This window comes from Protopterus annectens, chromosome 12.part0 (genome assembly GCF_019279795.1).
Source record: "Protopterus annectens isolate FY-2018-M chromosome 12.part0, PAN1.0, whole genome shotgun sequence".
Lineage (NCBI taxonomy): Eukaryota > Metazoa > Chordata > Ceratodontiformes > Protopteridae > Protopterus > Protopterus annectens.
In genome coordinates this window covers 638,851,274-638,872,816 of record NC_056746.1, presented here as the reverse complement: position 1 = coordinate 638,872,816, position 21,543 = coordinate 638,851,274, and positions in this window count along the sequence as shown.

Here is a 21,543-nt window from a genome sequence, read left to right as displayed (position 1 = left end):
ACTGAAATTGGTTATTTGTGATCGGTGATCTACCCCAGTTAATAAATTTAAATGAATAAAATAAATAATATATAACATCTGCTGAATCGCATAACCCCAAGGTAACATGTCTGTTGTTCGTACTGTATCCTTCTAAGTCTAAAATGCAATTTCTAATATATAGTCACTCTACAAACAAACACTTTTATTGTTTACCTCTTATTATAATTTCTTTGTACAGCAAGGGAATCCTAATAATGAAAATGGACATTTTTGTATTCTGTTTTACCTTTGCCACATCTGGAAAAAGCTTAGTTTCACTGCAACTGGAAAAATGTTAGTTTTGCCATAACTGGATAGAAGTTAGTTTCACCATGGCTAAGTTTCAACACACATGGAAAAGGTTAGTTTCACCATAGCTGGATAAAGGTTAAGTGATCTGGCCATACAGCTTGTTTCTAACTGCTTAAAGTAAGTGGTTCATCCAGTTATTGATAACTAATATTTATGTAACATATCTTTTTGGGTTGAGTAAATTGCTTGCTTAATTCTCTTGGCTGGTGGCACCTTCTAAACAGAAAAAGGCAGAGAGTGCTATAGAAGTTTCTTTATGACCTGCTATTAGTTTAATTAAAAGTAAGATGCTGAATTTGCTTTTATTCTTAATGCAACCTAAATCATAACAATATTATGACTGTATAATAGTGAAAAATGACACTTGCAAAAATAAAAAATAAAAAAAAAAGATATGAAAAAACCCATAAATTTTAAGCAGACATCCCAGATCATTCCCTAATAATAATAATAATAATAATAATAATAATAATAATAATAATAATAATAATTAGTACATCAACAGAAGCATGCATTCCTCTAGCCTGAGAAAACAATTTGGTTGACAGCATTATTTGCTAGTACCAACCGAACATTATTACCCAGCACAGAGATAACGGTCTGTAAGTACCAGGAACATTACTGACCATGATGTAGAAAGGGAAATGCTCCCTAATGATAATTATCATCTATGGACATGAGAGTCACTAGTGTGTTTTGCATATTCAGCTGTGTGCATCAGCTGTGTCTTGTGACTGTTTTGTTAAACAGTCATGGACAAATACACATCATGCCTAATTCCGTTATGTCCATTTGACTATGTTCAGGGCAGCTGCAGTTATCATTTTGGTCAGTGGCATGAATGATGGCTTTGTTAGAAATGAGTGGGTATTTTTAACACCAGACAGACAAAATATGAAAGCAGACATAAGACAGTAAGCAGATTAGTGACTATCTACAAAAATTCCCCAGAAGTTACCTCAACCAACCTATATATTCTAAAACTCAGCAATGCCAAAATTCTACTATCTCACCATCAACCAAAGAAAGTCCATATGTATCTCAGCCATCTATATCCCACCAGGCAATAATAACATTAATACCACAAACATATCCTTCAGTGGATGACTGACAACATACATTATGAAATCTTCATATCAAGTGACCAAAATATAGACTGAACTGCCACAGCCCTGACAACTTAGTAAATTTATTTGGCTTTACCCAATGAAGTAATTCTCCTACCAGACACAACAAAAACACTAACAGGAAGTCTGTACTCCACTGGATTTTAACAAACAAACTGGATGAGGTAAAATTCTCTGCATGTTGACCAAATACGATCAGCAACGATATCCCAAACTTTGTAATAAGAGAACAATTTATATCACCCAGACATATTGTTTACAATTCAGTATATGATCTAACCAGATTTGACAAAACAACATTTATCTCAACCCTGACCCTATACAATTGTAACATACTAAAAGCAGTGCTCGTCGATGAAGCAGTCACCCACTTCAACTACACTTTCATCAAAATTCTATATGAATTAGCCCAATCGGTACAAACAGGGAAACATCCAAAACAGCACCATGACTAACAAAAGAGACAATCCACATTACAAAACTTAAGGCATCTCAGAAACCTCACCAAGCAGCATGATAAATCAGAAACAATCTTCAAAATAAACATCCAAATAATCCTAAATTAATCTGATCATCTCTAAGTAAACTAATTTACATGTGCCAAACTACCAAGTGCTCTCCTAATGCTATTAATAAAAATCAAAATGACTCCATAACTACTCGATTCAATGACGTTTTATGTAGATAGGACTTTCCCTGATTGATTATAATCCCAGTTCTCCGTTTTCACTTCCCATTGATTTAACAAACCTCAGTAGGTCTTTTTCCTTTCATGAAGGCCTCTATCCAAAGTAAAACCAACAACTATAGTTTCCGAGAAACTTCCATCAGAATTTCTAAAAATTACAGCTGATACACTAGCTTTCCCCATCTATCACCTATCCAAAAAAAAAAAAAAAAAAAAAAAAAAAAAAAACTAGAGAAATCATGGGCACCTGCAGGCAGGTGCAAGGTGGTCACTTACACCCCCCTGGAGATTGACCGCTGGTCGGGAGATTTTTTTTTTTTATTATTAAAAAATATAAATAAAAAATGTTTTTTTTAGGGCATTTTTATTTACGAAGAATGACGAATGCCCTTTCCTTACGGTTGCACAGACATGACAGGTATGCATGACCTGTTTTCATCTTCTGCATCTGTGCAACCTGATGTTTAAATCTTCATCTTCCATGCGCGTGTGGAATTTGAATGCTGGAAGACGTTTGAAGTGCAGGCCACGAACTGACAAGTGAGAAGTAGGTGTGTGTGTGTGTGTGTGTGTGTGTGTCTGTGTGTGTGTTTGTTAAAGTGGTAGGTAGGTTGGTAGGGGTATATTTGTAAGAGGTAGGTAGATACGTTTGTGTGTGTGTGTGTGTGTGTGTGTGTGTGTGTGTGTGTGTGTTTGTACGTGTCTGCAAGTAAGAAATGGGTAGGTAGATGTGTGTGTGTGTGTGTGTGTGTGTGTGTGTGTGTGTGTGTGTGTGTGTGTGTGTGTGTGTGTGTGTGTGAGTGTGTGAGTGTGTGTGTGTGTGTGTGTGCATGTGTGTTTTTGTGTGTGCACATGCACTCTACACGTGTCAGTTTCAGTAAGTATACAAGCTTCCATCTGTTTGTACAGGTGCTCGAGTATAAGAAGTTTGTACTCTGACATTGTTATGCCAGTATAAATTCATCCAAATTGTTATTTTTTGGAATCCTCTGCTCATATCTTAACTTAATTTATCCAAACATTTACTCACCAGATAAACATTGCTGCTCCCATTTTTAATAAGAAGGTGCCATCAGCATTATATATTTTTCTGTGTTTTAGGATCAAAACATTTACATTTTAAAAAGTCATTCAGTGGCACTATATGTTAAACATGTTAACCCTTTTAGTTCTAAGTCTTGCTGTAACTGAATGGTTATGACTGTATATCAAGGTATACAGGATGCTTATATAAGCCATTCTTCACTTCAGTTATTACTGAAAGTAAAGTTCATCTATGGACAATCCTTGTGGTCTCCCTTGTTATCCTTTCGTACTTTTTATCTTTGCTACAAGTTATGTTAAAAACCTTTGCAGTGAAGTGTGTAGCATGAAGAATGTATACATTAATACAAGCTGAATGATACAACATTGATTTATCAATGAAAATAAAATTGCTGGTATAGTCAATGTGATTAGAACACAATTTTTGAGTTCTGTCCTATGAATTTTATTGCATCATGGCACAATTTAGCTTTACTGTATCACTCTATTTATGTATATCTGCATAGAGAGAGACTGACAAATAGATACAAATATAGATATAGATAAATAAATCCATTTTTCTTGCTGCATCATTGGTTAGAATAAGTCCACAACCATCAGTTTACACGTATACATTATATCGGTTGCAGTCATACCCATGTTTGAACCAGTGTCCTTTATCTGTATGTATTTTTATAATAAAACATTAGCATTATGTTTGTTTGTGAACTAGTAATATACAACACAGATATACCTTCAGAGATGCTTCCTGCTGAGGCACCCTGCCACCAGCATCCTGATCAATTGATGTTAGCAAACTTTTTCAGTCATCCATCAATTGCTGGTCAAAGGTATGGTCTGCTATACCAGATTAGTGCATAGGGGGTACTGAACTCAGATAACAATTGCCTGTGACAAGGATACAGGACTGAATCTTTCCCCTTCACTTGCCTACTGTGTGATGTTGGGCAAGTCACTTAACTAGATATTACTTTGGAGAAACTGTGAACTTGAGCTAAGATCCTTAATCATCTCCCAGACTGCCTGCCTAGCAACTGTCTATGAAACTATGACCCTAAAGGATGTGTGAGCTCAGATATCATGCTGCTGGGTGTGTGATATGCTGGATACATATCAGTAACATATGTAGTGAGCATGTGAGGAAATTAGACAGCTTTGGGAAACAGCCAGGAGCATCTAGAGGGGGATATTTCAGATGGAGATTCTACACTCATGGCAGTTGTCTGTTTGGTGTTGAGACCATAAGCAGGAAATGGTCTAAAGAAAAATATTTTCAAATACAACCTGCAATGGGGAAAACAGTGGGAGTGTAGAAAGAAGGGGACATAGTAGAATATACAAAAAAATGGGGCAAAATCATGCATGAGTAATGTAGAACTAGGCAATAGAGAGTGAATGTTCAGACAGAGTAAGAACTGGAAGCAGAATTGGGGGAGCACCTAAAATGAGGGCATGGAAGAAGTATAAAATAGGGAAAAGGACAATGTTGGGGATTATAAAGTGAGAGAGCAATTAAGGGATGAGATGGAGCTGAGGGAAGCATAGGAAGATACTATAAACTGAATATTAATAGCTGAGAAAAAGAGTTTGAAAAGTGAGAGAGAGTGATGCAACAAAGGATAATAAGGATGACTGTCTTATTAAATGATCCAAAAAATGTTATTATTAATGCAATATGTCTCAGACACTGCATAATGCTTATGAGTCCTTACTGTGGAAACCGAAGAAAGGTGATAAATTACACTTAATAAATAATGACAATAATTAGAGTTACAGACTTCTTTTACTTTAGAAAACGTATACTCACCCACGTTCTATTTTGTCAATGTTTCAAGTTAATAATACTAATGCATGAAAAGCATCCTTGATTGTCCCTGATTATTTCTAGATTTGTCCTGATTCTGTTGAGATTTGTCCCTAATTGGTTGAAAACTATGGCGTGCCTCTCAACTGTCCAGATTTTTGCAGAATATCCAGACTTTTGCCCCATATTTTTGGTCTGTTCCTCATAAAAAAGGACAGAAGTTACTACATAATGACAGATATTTGACTTTCAGTCTTCATATCCTTTAGAAAAATGCATACTAACACAAATCCAGTTATTCTAGCAATTATCTATGCTCATGAGAGCAATATTTATAATCCATCCCTGTTTATTTTAGGCTTTCTCCAGATTTCTTGCACTAAGAGATTGAGTTGTCTGTGTGTGAGAGTGAAATGCCCTAGTTAGGAATAGCAGGTGGTTAGTAACTTGCTTTGGATCAAACCCTGTATCTTAGTGAGAGGACACAAGAGCCTGAATCCTATACCTGAACTACCAAGCTGCATTATTCAGGGCACATAGTTGCAAGTGTATAGTTTCAAGGAATTGTGAGCTTCAAAGCAAGATATGTTTACTGCTGTTCATGCTAAGGCTGTTTACAGCGTGCAACTGTTTTGTTTAGCAAATGGTATCACTATTGTGGCATAGAACTTACAGTGTCAGTAGCACAACAGGTAGTATATTTGCTTTTGATGCAGAAGGCTGTGGGTTCTAGTCATACAGCAAGTAAATGGATTGTTGATATTGTATTGTATTTTAAGTGGAGGTGGGGTGAAGTGCTGCAGTCCTAAGTAGGCCCTCCTTTGGATGAGATGCCTAGTAACTACGAACCTGTTTTCAGTTTGCCATCCATTCTCTATTGCAATATTACCAGCTTACCATTTTTTTAATATAGCATAGGTCATTTATTCTTTAAGGGGAGCAGGCACTAAATTTGTAGATGAAACACTGAACTATGACGTTGTTTACTAGCAGCAACCTCTTCAGTAGTTACAGATCTCTTTAGCGTGGAAATATTTTGATTTATTTTATTTTATTTAGTGCATATTGACTGATATTGGTGGGTTGTAATGACAGAAGTTTGAGTGGTCTTTTATTGTTGAAATGTTCTGAACTAGGCAGATTTGTCATTATTCGTTCACATGTTTTGTTTCATTGCTTGCAGGAAAAATGTTCAAAACTATAAAATTAAAACACACTCAAACTACTAGTGGTGTATTATACAAGGGATACAATTTAATACAACCAGGAAGGTGAGTCAAAGAACTTTTGCATGTTTGTATGGTCCTAAATATATGTGCACGGGAACTATGATTTGAAAACAGCCCAAAGGTAAACTTAATCCACCACTGGCCAGATGCATTTTCTTTGAATGTGGGTTTCAATGCTGTTTCAGTGAATGTGAGTTTTAAGGGCAGTGTAGTTTTAACATTGTCTGTTTTCATTGTGAGACTGTATTGCTTTGCTTAGGAAATATCTATCAGTGTTTGTGCTATACAATTTGAAATAAAACTTTTAAATTAAATCCAAATATTTGTAGTCATCGTAGAAGTAAAGCAGAAAACAATATGCACACTGACAGTTTAGAACAGTGTTTATGGTAACTGGGGGTGAAATAGCCAAGTAATGGGTCAGTGGAATGACTGCAGAGGGGGCTGTGTATGGGGGGGGGGCTCTGATCCATACATGCCTCTGAGTTTGTACCCCCTGCAAAAAATCCTGCGGGTGTCCTTGAGAGAAATGTATTCATACACAGCTCATGCAGCCAATAACCATGTACTCTTGCCTCTCTAAAACCCAACTTGAGTTCAGGTGCGACCTCAGTATCACAATTGCTCTCCTTAACTTTGCTAACACAGGTAATCAAAACAGGAATGATGCCAACCTAGTTTCTTCACTTTTCCTTGACTTATCCAAAGTCTTTGATACTCAACATCATCATCTTCTTTTGGCTGTTCCTCTTCGGGGTCATCACAGCGGATCATCTGTTTCCATTTCTTCCTGTCCTCCGCATTATGCTCTTTCACACCAACTGCCTGCATGTCCTCTCTCACCACATCCATAAACCTTATCTTAGGCCTTCCTCTTTTCCTCTTACCTGGCAGCTCCATCCTTAGCATCCTTTTCCCAATATACCCAGCATCCCTCCTCAGCACATCTCCAAACCAACGCAATCTCACCGCTCTTGCTTTGTCTCCAAACTGTCCAACCTGAGCTGACCCTCTAATATACTTATTCCTAATCCTGTCTATCCTAGTCACACCCAGTGCAAATCTTAACATCTTTAACTCTGCCACATCCAGTTCTGATTCCTGCCTTTTTGTCAATGCCACCGTCTCCAACCCATATAACATAGCTGGTCTCACTACCCTCTTGTAGACCTTTCCTTTCACTCTTACTGGTAGCCGTCTGTCACAAATCACTCCTGACACTCTTCTCCACCCATTCCACCCTGCTTGTACTCTCTTCTTCACCTCTCTTCCACACTCACCATTACTCTGAACTGTTGATCCCAAGTACTTAAACTCATCCATCTTTACCAACTCTACTCCCTGCATCCTCACCATTCCTCTACCCTCCCTCTCATTTACACACACATATTCTGTCTTAGTCCTGCTGACCTTCATTCCTCTCCTCTCTAAAGCATATCTCCACATCTCCAGAGTCTCTTCAACCTGGTCCCTACTCTCACTACATATCACAATGTCATCTGCAAACATCATAGTCCACGGGGTCTCCTGTTTGATCTCACCGGTCAACCTGTCCATCACCACTGCAAATAAGAAAGGACTCAGAGCTGATCCTTGATGTAATCCCACCTCCACCTTAAATGTATCTGTCACTCCCACTGCAGTCCTCACCAATGTCACACTACCCTCGTACATATCCTGTACCACTCTTGCATACTTCTCTGCCACTCCCGACTTCCTCATACAATACCACAACTCCTCTCTAGGAACCCTGTCATATGCTTTCTCTAAGTCCACAAAGACACAATGCAACTCCTTCTGAGCTTCTCTGTATTTCTCCAACAACACTCTCAGAGCAAACATTGCATCTGTAGTGCTCTTTCCTGGTATGAAACCATACTGCTGATCACTAATCATCACCTCCCTTCTTAACCTAGCTTCCACTACTCTTTAGTTCTCCTTCTGTTTAGCATTTTCATAAATAAACATCACACTGCTACTAAACCGCCCACTCTTGTCAAAATGCTGTTAATTCCACCCTCATCCATTCCACTTCATCCATAACTAAATTACAAGAAATCATTCAAAGGTTCTTGAATCTTGGCTTAAACATTTTAATTTACTTCTCAAAAAAATGAAAAAAAAATCATGCTCCTCACCCACAAAAATGCCTAAACAAGGAATATGTATTTCAAATTACTGCAAGTAACATCCCAGTAATCGAATCTTAAAACTTTTTGGACTCACATACTTACCTGGATCTATGTCAGTTTATTGAAAAAACACATTGTTGAAACCCATAAGGGCAGGACCATATGGTCAATAAAGCAGTTAACCGAAAAGCTGACATAAATCCACAAAACAACGTTCAACGATACAAACAAACTGCAACAAACACAGTGGGGACTTTCAGAAAGCATTAATTTTACCCTATAATCAACATTTTGGGGGGATTAAAAGAATTATTAGTCACAATTGGGGGATTTTCAGGACTGATCCTGAGTTACTTGAGAAAGTAGGACTAATGCCCAGTATTGTATATAAATAAGAAATATTCGTCCTTCAAGTCCCTTTTGGAAAGATGTACAATGGGGGAAGTTAGTGGATCAATGATAAAATATGGTCAGTGCCTCTAATGTAGTTATATTTTGGAAGGAACAGAGGTATATCACCAGAACGGAAGTTTTGTTAAAGTAGCTCACAGATTGTATTGTCACGGTATGGGAGTGGTTTATATGGTAAGTTGTCAACAATGCAAAGGTTTCTATATTGGGAAAACTAAAAAGAAACTTAGTAAAAGGATATATCAACATCTCTATGATATCCAAAAGGGGATGAAAGAAATGTCTTAGCAAAGCACATTAAAAAAATTCCTATACACAATTTTAAATTCATAGCTGTGGACAAGATTGATTTAGGACTCAGGGCAGGTCCAGCAGATTTGTACCTTGAATATAAAGAATTAAGGTGGCAATTAAGATGTAATCCTGGTTCCCCCCCAGGCCCGAATGAAACAGTTTCCATAAGTAAAATATTGAGGTTGAAAGCTGAACTAGTCTGGTAAAAAGTTGTGTTTTTTAAATAATATTGTGAATGAAATATCTATTTTATGTAGTTTTATATATTAAATACTTATTTTAATTGCTTTTAATTGAAAAATTGGATAATGAGAACATGTGATATCTAATGATTATTTAAGGGTTGTGTCATTGTATTTCTTATCTCTGAAGAAGTCAGACAACATTACTGATGAAACCGCTCAGATCAATGAAAGAGTTTGTATGGGTTTTCCATAGTTCCATTTTTTTGTTTTAACAATACAAACAACAGTTATCAGGGGGAAAAGCCCCCTAAACAACCTACATGTGTGCTACACCCCAAAACCCCATTCCAATTATTTTTACCAATCCTTAGATTGCACTACAGTGGGAAAAAGGGCACATTCTTCATTCCCTACTGTACCAGAATCTCAGTCAGAATGGTTTGGTCCTTTGACCAGATCACATATATACCCACTTTATGCTATCAAAAAAAAAAAAAAAAAAAACAAACACTAGGATCACATGGTAGGGTCAAACTCTACTTAGCAGTTACTGCCAGATATACCATAGCATCAGCCTATTTTCTTCCATCATTTCACTGTGCCACCCCACTACTCACAAACATTAACATCACCAATAAAACTAAACTGAGAGCCAGTTATAATAAAGAAGCAGAACTGCAGCCAATCTTGCTTGTAAAACTTATTAAAATAGAAAGAAAATGGCTTCAGAAAGCTACCATCACAGCATGTGAGCAGACTGGCTCAAACACTTCCTGGTATCTTATTTAAGTGAAACTTGTATTGTGTATATATGCATCTGAAGAAGTTTGATTTTATTAAACGAAAACCACTTTATGCACTTTTAAACTACTGGTAGCTTTTTGCAGCCGTTTTCTTTCTATTTTAGTAGTATTTTTGTGTTTTTTTGGCTTGGTTTGTGTGTTATGTCATCAGGAAGCATGGGTAGTCCGAGATTATTCACTGAAATGCAAGACAGAGTAGAAAACTGTGAGCTGACAGTCTTCATTGAAGCTATGGCAAAAACGGATGGAATTACTAACATCACGTTTAGAATCTTTAGACAACCAGCACCGTGCACCACGTGAGTTAGTGTCATTGTCTAATACTTTACTTACACTGCATGAACAGGATGGAAGCAATGTGCAGGTGACAACTAGACCTAACTTAAATGCAGTAGAGAAAATCTTACAATCTAATGGTGTACAACAGCAAAGTGTTACCAACAACTTGCAATGCTCATTAATTCAACTAGAAACAAATCGAGAGCAACATGGAAGTTGTATGAGTGTTCAACATGAGATTCATACCTTGGGGCTTATTGGGGCTCCCGTTTTGACAGATTGGCTAAACGGAAATTTTTCTTTTTGTATGGAAATTCACAATCCACCACAGGGGCAACCGGCTGTAAGCAATGTTAATCTCAGTAACAGTATTGTTGACATGCTGAAAGTCTTTGATTCTAAATTTGTCAAACTTAAAAATTACAAATTGAAATTTCATACTTTAAGGAATGTTTACAACAGTGTATAGTACCGAAAGGCCTTAGGAGATTCCAATATCCAATGGGCTTAGTCAATAACTCTGTTTTTCATTTGGAATTATTGCAATTATATAACAAACAGGGTGTTGAACTTTTAGAACTGATAATAAAACATTATAATTCATGGGTTGAAACCATCTTAAAAGAAGTGACTGATCTAGATCACAAAATCAAAGCACATCTAGATTTCAACAGGTACCAATATGACTACACAATAAATTTTACCAGCATTGATCAGTACCTCAATAAATTGAAGTCTACTAAGGTTAAAAAATTGCAAAGAGATCGCTTAGCCTACGACAATGGTACAACGTACCCAAGTCCACCGATATCACAAACAGGAGCATTTAACAAAAATAATACTGCCCCTATGCAAGGCCCTACTCGGGTGGGTGATCTGGACTTAAGCTTTAACCTTGACCAACAAATGAACTCTCAGACCCCCTGTCAGGAGGATACGACCGAGTCCTTCGCTGTAAGAAGAAGTGAGAGAATTAATAATCAAAATGGAAGGGGCCAGCAGAAAGGTGAGAGTAACACTTCACCTGGTAAACATTTTCAGAATCCCCAACAACAGGGGGCTGTCCCCAAATGAGTGAATTATATGAACAACAGGAAGAACAGCAGGCAGCTTTAGATGTGTACCCCAAGCCCAAAGAAAACCCGAATATCATTAAGAACAATACAGGAGACTTTCAAATTTTCAACTATTCGGAAGTTAATATTAGTCCCGAATTAGTTGAATTATTGGCTAGGGGGTACACCTTTGTACCCTCACAACATATTAATGTAGCCAGAGCAATCCTCAACATCAAAAATTATACCAGGAAATTAAATCTGAATATTTTATTTGGTAACAATGACAATAAATGTTCAGATGTCAGGAATACCTTACTTGTACCAAACACTTTCAATCCACCACTACACCCCAGGCTACAGATATTCAAACATGCGTGTGAGCTTGATTTAAGGTACTTAGAGAAATTTTCTAAGAATGCTACTGTCAAGATGAATGTCAGCAAATACGAATGGGATGAAATGAATTATTTAAGATCACTTAAAGTACGGGTCTCCAAACCTGACAAAGGTGGTGGCCTAACCATCATGGACCATGACAAATATGTGAAATGAATGAGGAATAGTTTAGCAGGGGAAGCCTACCAAGCAGTTTCCCTTAATGAAATAAATAAGGCATATCAACGGATAAACATGTACTTGAACGATTTATTCATAACAGCTAGAATTGAAGTTAATGTCTTCAATTATTTGACCATGCCTTATCCTAAAATCCTGAGATTTTTTAGGATACCCAGATCCATAAGGATCTAACCACTCCACCAATGAGATCTTTAGTGGATGGTCGAGATTCAGTCACTTATTCATGTGTCAAAGTAGTGGATGCTATTCTGAAAAGATACCTGACAAGTGAGAGTCCAGTCTGTAAAGACTCATGGTCATTTTTAAAGAAAATCAATTACCTTGAATACAGTGAGAACCACAATTTTTTTCGATAGATGTAAAAGACCTTTATACATCTATTCCACACTTTGAAGGAATTGAATGGATTATGGGGATGTTAAGGAAGAAAGGACCTCCTGATTCAAAAATTTCACTTGTATCTGAGTTATTGGACATTGTTCTTTCAAATAATTATTTTGTGTTTGAGAATGACTTCTACTTGCAGAAAATTGGGGTTGCCATGGGTTCCCCTTGTGCAGCCAGTCTGGCAATCCTAGTGATGACATTCTGGGAAACAAATTTTGTATTTAATGTGGAGGAATGCAAGAACATGATGTTGTTCTATACCCGGTTCTTGGATGACATTTTTATTATGCTGAAAGGGGATTTAGCAGTAGCTAATAGGTTAGTGGATTATTTTAATAATACCACATCCTTCCTGAAATTCACTCACATTTTTGACAGTGAATAAATAGCATATGTGGATATTAATCTTAGAAAAGATAGAGAGAGAAATCGATACTTGTCTAGAATTTTCAGGAAAAGCACTTATTCAAACTAATTTCCGCATTATTCCAGCTGCAATCCTTACCATCAAAAACATTTGTTTGTCAAAAGCCTACTCGTAAGGGCAGCTAGAATTATTACCTTGGAAAGTGACTTTGAGCTGGAATGTAAGGTATTAAAGAGCATGTTTTTAGCTCAAGACTACCCCTGTGATCTAATAGATTCAGTTACGGAGGAGGTTCAGAGTAAGAGAAGGTCAGGCTTTTACACCCCGATTTTGGGTTTAAGAGGGGTATCTGTATCAACATCAATAGAAAGATCTGGGTTAGACCCCAATGTGGATAGTCCAGTTACAGAAAATGACTTCACTTTGAGCCTAATTACCACCTATAATGTGAACAGTCATCTTGTAGAGAACTTGGTTCGAAAAAACTGGGAATGGCTTAGACAGGATCTGACCTTACTTAGTAGATTAGGTACTTCACCCAAAATCATTTATAGTAGAGGGTGTAATATCAAGAACCTCTTGGAATTTCCTAGACCACAATTGGAGAAGTTTCCCGGGATGTTTAAATGTGAATTCTGCAACTTTTTTAAATTCATAGATGTAGGAAACACATTTGCGGTGAATGATCATGTCTTTAGATTAAAAGACAGACACAATTGTAATACCAAATTGATAGTATGTTTAGCAAAGTGCCAGTCTTGCCCAGTATTTTGTATAGGCAAGACAGAGTGTAAGTTCTGGGAGCAAGTGTATGAACATCAGTACGCCATTAACAAAAAGAAAATGGAGAATGCATTGGCTAAACATATTGGATGTCAGCATTGCTTTAGTTTTAAATAGTATTATTTCATAGTGTTTAGAACAGGAGGGGTTAATCATGGTTGCTGATGTCATCACAGCATGTGAGCAGACTGGCTCAAACACTTTCTGGTATCTTATTTAACTGAAACTTGTATTGTGCATGTATGCATCTGAAGAAGTTTGATTTTATTAAACGAAAAGTGCTTTATGCACTTTTAAACTACTGGTAGCTTTCTAAAGCCATTTTCTTTCTATTTTAGTAGTTTTTTTGTGTTTTTTCGGCTTGTAAAGCTTATTACTTCCTAGTATTAGAACAATTAACTTGGCTCGAACGGTCTAACTACCTTAGCTACTCAAAACTAATCACCACATCACCACACGTAACCAGGCTACAAATAACTGCACAGCACTACTGAACACTATCCTATTATCCAACTAGAGACCTCTGTCCTCGGGGTTCATTAAACTCCGTGTCAGAATAGCTTTATTCTGACACAGAGTGGACAGTGTCCATTTAAGCGCAGCCATAGCAGTAGCATGCTTTGTATATTCAAGAAGGCGCACTACTGTTACAGCTATGAGCACCACTGAGTGCAGGGGGCATGTCTAGGCAGTGCACACACATCTAACATGCCCCCTGCACTCAGAAAGTGTTGAAAAGCATTTCGTTGTCCGCGGACACTGAAATAAATTAAATGAGTATTTCAGTGTCTGTGGACACTGAAATAGATAGAAGAGCAAGAAATAATCCAGGGGGTGTGCTCTGTCACACACTCCCTGCATTGTACAAGTGCCATACAGCCATAGCTGTCAACTATACAGGTTTCCATAGAATGCCCAGATGCCTGCCTCACATACTTCTCAACCTCCTAGAGCAAAAAAGCTGTACAAAGCCATAAATAATGGGGGGACAAAGACACAAAAATAGGGACACCCTTTAGATATTGCACTGACAAACCTGGAAAGCTGCTAGAATAAAAGGTTTGCTGTAGCATGGACTTCCTGAAGGGTATGAAGACTGAAATACAAATGTCTGCTATTTGAAAGTGCCATACAGCCATAGCCGTCAACTGTACAGGTTTCTGCAGAATGCCCAGATGCTTGCCTCGCATAATTCTCAACCTACTAGAGCAAGAAAGATGTACAAAGCCATAAATAATGACGGGACAAAGGCACAAAAATAGGGACACTCTTTAAATATTGCACTGATAAAAATGGAAAGCTGCTAGAATAAAAGGTTTGCAGTAGCACAGACTTCCTGAAGGGTATGAAGACTGAAACACAAATGTCTGCCATTTGAAAGTGCTGTACACCTATAGCTGTCAACTGTACAGGTTTCTGCAGAATGCCCAGATGCCTACCTTACATACTTCTCAACCTCCTAGAGCAAGAAAGCTGTACAAAGCCATACATAATGGGGAGGGGGGGGCAAAGGCACAAAAATAAGGACACTTTTTAAATATTGCACTGACAACACTCAGAAAGTTGATAGAATAAAATGTTTGCAGAAGCACAGATTTCCTGAAGGGTAAGAAGTCTGAAATCCAAATGTCTGTCAGTATATTCTGACTTAAACCCCGAGTGATTTCCCAATGATTTGCTAGAAAACCACAGTCACACTTCCTAACTTTGTAAGACCAATAATTAAAATCTGTCGGTATGTGTCCCTTTATAATTTCCCTTACTGTGCCTGACAAGGAGTACAGATACATGTAAATAAAGTGGGTTTATGAATTTATATATTTTTTTCTATTCTATGGTATGTTTAAGCGTAGCTGGTGGGTGTGCACGTTATGGCCCTCTGCTCAGCATTGCTGAAACATCCCATAGGAGAGAAATAAAAATATACAGCTGAAATCCTCATGCTGAGATAGCGTATTTGTTAGAGTCCTGGCTTTGCATGCAGGTGTTCACTGTTTCAGTACCAGAACAGGCACTTTATTTTTACATGAGAAAGCAGTGTTAAAATTATTATTTTAATTTTAAATTATGTAGTAATTGATATTTTTCAACCAGGGTAGTGTAGCTGGTCTAAAATGTAAGTGTGACTGTATACAACATGTGAAATCACACATGTATACACAAGTGCCCCACACAGTATAGTCACACCCCATGGCAATGTAATGAAAGCACATAGAGAGATGTCATGTAAAGTAAGTCATATGCACTTACTAATATGTCAGTAATGATTAATGAAGTCATTATCCTGATATTTTTTTAAATGAAAATTGAACAATGGTTAGCAGTGCTCAGCTATGCTCAGATGGTGTAAGCATTGCTTAAATGTGAACGCTGAGCAGCAGTCAGCTCAGCTAAATGGATTTGCACACTGTTAAGCAATGCTCAGCAATTACCCCTTTAAGCACTGTTCAACCCAGCTTAGTGTATTTGCGTACTGCTTAGCTGAGCTTAGCATTTTCAAAATGATCCAATGATGGCAAAGGGCAGGAATATGGCCTTATTTAAACCATGCAGGTGGGAATACAGCCATAACCTGTTTAGCTTGATCTCTGTGGGAACATGTCTGGTGTTGGAGAGGGAGTGCACTTTCGGGCACAGCTCTGAGGCATCCTAGAGTCCAGGGTCATGGTTGGACTCCTTGCAGAACACCATGATGACAGACTGCTGCAGGGCCAGTACCAGGGCTTTCAGTACAAAGTGGAGGCCTGGGACTGTCTGACACGCGACCTCACCAGTGCCATTGGAATCTCCCGAATGGTAAGTAGGTACAGTATCATTATGCCGACCTAAAGCATAGGAAGGGGGAGCTCTTGGCCCAGTGGATCCAAGATGCTCAGGACCAGCAGTTTGTAAGTATCCCAGTACTAGCTGTACCAAATTCTAGCTTGACTATGTGATAGACAAGTACGCATAATATTTTTTTATCAACCCTACAGCTACAGAAGAGAGGGCTATGAACATTGAGGCCCAAGCCAACAGACTGACAAGGATGCACTGACGTGCTGGGGAGTATAGATCTACCTTTCATTATATATTGAAATAAATAAGAAGGAGTAAATTGTTTACTGTGTTCTGTGTGAAATGATTAAAGAAATGTTTTCCAGACTAATAGTCATCTACAGCATATGCAGTAGTACAGCACTGTGTCATATAACTACAATAAAAACCTAAACCACCAACTGTTGTGTTTATTCTGGTATGTTGTTGTAGAAATAGAATGTGTACAGGTTCTGCACAGAAAATATGGCTTTGACAGCATGAATTAACAGAGGTTGTTCTGAGAATCAGCTAGTATGCAAAACAGTATCTTGTGGAGCTGTAAATCAAGATATACATTTAATATGACATATGTTATGCACTAAGATCCGAACCTTGAATACTAATGTCAAATGTATTATAGTGTGTCTCCTGCTACAGTGCCATGTGTTAACTTTTGTTTTAGAGATCATATAATTTCAAAGGATTGCTAGACAGGACTGTCTAACCCACAGAGTATTAGGTAGAAAACCGTCAAACAAGAGACAACAGTTTCCCAGTAGCCCTGTGTGATGAGAAATAGCCTTATAGTTCATTTTAGCACACCCAAACATGGTTCAAATCCAGGAAGTGTTACTGAGATATGTGCATATATACACTCAAGAAATCTGGAATATTAATAGAAACAGTCAGGTAACCAATATTTTCTCCACAGATCTTACAGGAAATGAAATGTTTGTAGTAGCTGTTTGAAGGGTATAACAATACACCATGTACAACTGTCCCACTGCCCAACCCCATGCCTGCAAATGATGGCAGGATAGGTACATACAGCACGCCCTCTGCCAGATACATGTCTCTCAAGTATCACGCTGTCGTGGCTAGTGGTCACTGCAGCCAATCACCTTTGACACAGGAATCCAGGTGAACTATGCTAGTAGCAGACTCATGCAACATCATTGCAGGGTACACTTTCTTTGTCAAGTACATAACCCTGACATGTGAAAGCTCCCTCCAGTAAAGTAGACACAGTTCATCCAGTCTGCCCCATACCATTACAGATTGACAGTCTAACAAGTATGTATGTGCCACAAAAGCTATGAGCCATGGGTAGATGTAAAGTGTGGGCAGACCTGTAGAGTATTGAGCAGTACTGTTGTGAAAAATAGAAGCCGATGCAGTTGTTAATGAACTTCTTATTCTCTCCCCCCACCCGTCATCTGCATCAATAATCATTATTCATATACTATGGGTAGGTTGTTCTCAAAACCTATTGTTGGGACATGTGTTCCATTATTGTTCATATATTTCATTGGTTGCATATTAACATACCTTGTTCAAATACCATTATTGGTGGCCTGTTACCATCAATGTAACTTGCATGCGGTTAAAATGCTTACTGTTGTTCCATTTATGCATGTGTTCTATCTGCTATGCAACTGTTTCCGATTTGTTGGTTTGGGTTAATTGGAACCCCCATGCATGCTGTTATAACTAACTTTGCATTGTGTTGTTCATGACAAACCAATATATCTGGGAAAACAACAACACCATAGCACGTTTGGGAAGGCCGATCCCAGTAGATCCGCTTGTCCCACCCCATCTGGCCGTGGCACCAGGCCCATCACATCTAGGACCCAGCCTGGAACATCCTCATCTGCTGGTCCTGCACTAACTTTGGGTGGAACTGCTGCAGAGGATGGGGCCAGTCCCCCCCAGGTGCAGATGTGGAGAGGAGCCCATCACCTGCAGAATGTTCTGGGGTATAGTGCACAGCAACCTTATTCTCAAGAAAAGTAAGAGACTCTGCATTGGCTTAATAAGGATGAAACAACACAAGCAGGACTATAATGCATGCTGCTCTCTGTATGCAGTAATGGGAAAGAGGATGAAAAATAATCTGTCTGTTAAGAGTTTGTATTTTTTCCTTCCCAAGCTATGATCAAACTGCTCTTCATACATTGGTAAGAAAGTTCTGAAGAAGTCCAGGAAGCATGAAAGCACTTGAATGTGGTTGCATTTTTGGAGGCAATACTGTGATTCATTGTTTTACCTTATGGAGTGTCTTTTATACTAAGACTTGGATTAAATTTGGTTATTCTACCCTTGATGTGATTCTCTGCTTCCAGCTATTCAGAGTGTTTGTTTAGTTCCCGGTTTTTCTTACACTCTGTTTCCAGTTGTTTTTTGTCACAGCATCATCTGCTCTGAGTTGGGTGGGCAGCTGTGTCAGATAGAGGGCTGCCTGGTGTGCCTCGAGGGGCAGGCTGCCCCTCTTGTCCAACCCCCAGCATAGCCACCTTCAGGGCTGTGAAGGTGCAGTGGTGACTGCCCATGGGTGGGGACCTCAGTCTCACTGTGTCCATTTGGGGGCTCATGTGCCTCTGATTCTCAACCACCCTCCCCGTCTAAGGTGTTTACCACCCTCATGTGTCATATACCACCCCTTTCTCCTGTCTTGTGTGTATTGTCTGTCTGCAAATACTACCTATCCTGCCAAACCTACCTCCCCAAACATACCTACAGCCCTTTCCCAACATCCAACTCTCACCTAAAAAAAGGGCATCAATCCCACAAAAAAATAATTGACCCATACATAGCTCTACATTTTGCCCCCATGTAGAGTGAAATTAATCAATCTACCCACAAATTATTCTACAAATGTCTGTCGCCAACACCCCTCCCTGTAGGGTGTGAGGCTGTAAATTCCAAATTCTACACATTATTCACAGCTGTTGCTGAAGAAGAAATGTAGAGCTATGGTCCTTTCCTATACCTGTCCTGGACATCCCTAGCTGGTTTTATATATAAAACTAACCTCTTACTGCAAGACATCTGCAAAAAGCCTGACAAAGTGAGGAGATAAAGGGCAAACAATAGTGACATCTTTGAAATATGTCTGTTATATGTGTAGAAGTCTGCTAGAGTAGCATGGTTTGATTTAACATATAATTCATGATAGATTCCAGGTCTGAAACACAAATGAATGTCATTATTTACTGATGTCAGTGCTCACATCATCCCAGTGATTTCTCAGAAACCCACAACTGTTATGGGGAACAGACCAAACATATGAGCCATGCTTCTGAACAGTGGAGAGGTATGACTGCAGTCATGTAACAAAAGAGAAAAAGCAGTAAGAGCTGCCAACCATTTCACCCAGCACCCTCTGAACCACAGTAAGACCAACATGACACTACCCCAAATCAGCTCTGGGGAATTACCCATGTATTTCCAAATATACCATGCACTACAGGGATGGAACTGTACAGAAAAGCAGATATTGGTGTGAAAATGTCCACCCACAACCATTTGCACCACAGTCATAGCAACATACCAGTACCCCAAATTAACTCTAGAGTAGAACGACTGTTTAAACAAACATATCCTGAATGTAAGTCACACACTACATCAACATATACTGGCCCAACTCACAGTCTATTGGGAATCCTGAGGTGTTACAGGACATTTCCCAGTCTGCCCCTACAAACATATACACCTGATAGACCACCAGCAACTGTAGCAGCATGCACAGTCAGATAGAAAAGGAGCTATGACACTCACATCTGTTACTCTTCCTACTCAGCCCAAAAAACATGTACACTCAACACTGCTACACAATCTTGGCAGTCTGTTAATGATGGCCAGACATATATAACTCTCAACTGTACTGATGTCCACAGAATGCCCAGGGTGTGGGACCATATTTATGGCCACTGCCACATACCACTTCCAGGAGACTAAGTCACTGGGATGATACCGGGCGTGCAGTCACTAAATAATGATATACCATACCTCTGAACCTCTTACTGCAAGACATCTGTACAGAGCATGACATACTTGGGGACAGGGGACCGGAAAGAGGGACATATCTCACATAATGGTGTTACAAACTGAAACCGTTGCTGGTGTTACAGTATTTGTTGTAACATAACATCCCTGAAGGATATGATGTCTGAAACACTAATGGATGACAACATTTACTGACTACAATCCTGACATTATCCTACTGATTCACATAAACACAGGTTGTCTATGGAACAGACAAAACATAACAGGCAAACCTCTGGGCAGTCTGTGGACATCTGGACAAATGAGAGGTATGTCAGAGACATATCACTGTCAGATGTGAAGTCATGCAGAAAATGCATGTCCAGACAAACCCTGTTAATTTAGCAATCCTCTATGTGTATAACAGCAATACTTGCTTACAATATGTACCCACTTTTGTTGCTTTGTCCCCCGTGTTGTTGGGCCACCTCCACATCTTTTGTCCTGAGAGGTATTTCCACCTACTGTCTGTCAAGCTGTAGCCCCCACACCTGCATAATATCCTTCACACAGGCATGGAATAGGGGCAAGGCCCACATAAAAGACTTTATTATAGCACTGTGTTGCTATGGCATTGGCTAATGGAAATACAACACAGCTGCTCTGGATGCAAGTAGCAAGTGGGAGACACCAATTGGTGCACAGGCCCACACCTGCTCATGAGCATTACTTACACAAGGCAAGCTGCTGCCTATGCAACACAGGTCTGAACCCATCTACACAAAGACAGACTGTGACTACACAAATCTAACCATTTGCAGTATTCTGAGGAAACTCTTCATCACTATAACAGGTATGTCAATCATGTAAACTTGCAATGGAATGCAGAGGGGGGGGGGTGCAATAATGTCAAATAGGAGATTAAACACTAGGTCACAGCAAGACCTGCTGGACTCACATGTTGCTTTCCGGCACCTATGGCCATTCCTGCTTGCCCTGTCTGCATTGACATGGATTACATCTCTGGCCCCTGAGTCACCCCAGCAAAGGTCAGCTCATGTATAACTACTACTGGCATGTCTGTTGAGCAGTACTGAGTGTGACACTGCTAGGCCAGCTACTTGGGATGTTCTACATATTCATATGTCACCTGTGAATGCTACTATGATATATATGCTTGTCCTACAAATGCAAGAGACTTATATAGGGTATGTGCATAGTACACAACAGGTGCAAAAGTGTGTGTTGAACTGT